Source organism: Fonticula alba (genome assembly GCF_000388065.1).
Source record: "Fonticula alba strain ATCC 38817 unplaced genomic scaffold supercont2.5, whole genome shotgun sequence".
NCBI classification, from domain to species: Eukaryota; order Rotosphaerida; family Fonticulaceae; genus Fonticula; species Fonticula alba.
This window is the reverse complement of record NW_009242975.1, coordinates 2,019,623-2,020,898: the sequence shown is the minus strand read 5'-3', so window position 1 is coordinate 2,020,898 and position 1,276 is coordinate 2,019,623. Positions and strand designations below refer to the sequence as shown.

General features: G+C 68.6%; 1 protein-coding gene across 1 annotated transcript in view; it reads right to left on the bottom strand.

The window, feature by feature from the left end:
* The window catches only part of H696_03608 (methionyl aminopeptidase), a 3,922-nt gene that overhangs the window by 2,172 nt on the left and 474 nt on the right, over window positions 1–1,276 (bottom strand). The window lies entirely within an intron of this gene.

Genomic DNA, 1,276 nt, shown 5'->3' with positions numbered 1-1,276 from the left:
CCCCCCCCCCCCCCGGAGCGGGGAACCACCGACGCGCCGGCCGGGGCAGCCTTGCACCGGCGTAATGCCGTCGCTTGTTAAACCCGGCAATTGTCGGGTGACGACTCGCGGCTCTCAGGCGCCTCACGGCGTGACATCCTCGCACGTGCATTTGTGTGTGTTTCCGACAGAGTCACGGGTTCCATATTCCTAAAGCGGAACGCCCCACCAAGTCTCCCGGCAGAGATGGGCCCCCGACGGTGGTATGGCCTTCCTTCAGGCCCGGTGGTGGCAGGCATTGGCCGCCAGCCGGCAAGCCACCTTCGCCCCGAACTCCGCGTTGCTTCTTCGCAGCCTCCGCGCCACAAAAAGCAGCGAGAAGGGTTCACATATGCGAAGGGGGCAGGGGCGCGCGGCCCCAAGTGCGCGCTCGCGCCCCCCGTCGTGGGGGGCTCCCGGCGGCCAACAACAATAACACGCCCCCACCCGCACGGCCGCCACGATCCCGCTCGCCGAGCCGGCCACCCGAGAAAGAGGACGAGAGGGCCGGCCCCTGTTCTCCGAGCCCTGGCCGCTGGCCGTGGCACTGGTGGCCAAGTACACAGCCGTCCCCGGCCCCCCGCCCCTTTCGAGGCCCGCTGGCTCCCCTTCCCTGGGGGGCTGGCGAAGCACACCATCCCGCCGGCACATTCTCTGCCCGGCTTCTTGTCTTGCGTGCCGGCCGACGTCCTGTTGTCAATGGGCCCAGGTCACCCGCCCTGCGCGGCCCCGAGTCGGCCCCATGCAGGGAGAAGAGCCGGCGCTCGCTCCCTCGGCCGGAGCCCGAGGCCGCCAATGGCTCCCCTCTCCCCTCCTTCCCGCGTCCCTCTCCCTGGGAGGCCTTTATACTTCCTCCGCCCCTCACAGACCCGCACATCCACACACACATCCACACATCCACACATCCACACACACACACACACACACACACACACTTCCTCTCTCGCCTCTTCCCTCCTACCCCCTCCCTTCTCCCTCCCCTCCCCCCTCCGCCTTTTCCGAGCCATGGACAGCCTCTTCCGGGAGGTCGGCACCGCCTCTGCCAAGCTCGGCGCCTCAATCGTCGACCGCACGCGGGATCTCGCCTCGAACGATGCGTCGCGCTTCCTGGATGACGACCCGAAGGGGGTCGGCGCCGCCGAGCTCCGCGTCATGCTCGATCCCTCCAGCACGGACCGTGTCAAGCTCCAGGCCATGAAGCGCATTCTCGGCGTGCGTGCTCGCTTGCGCTCGGGCTCACGCTCACCCTACCTCCCCC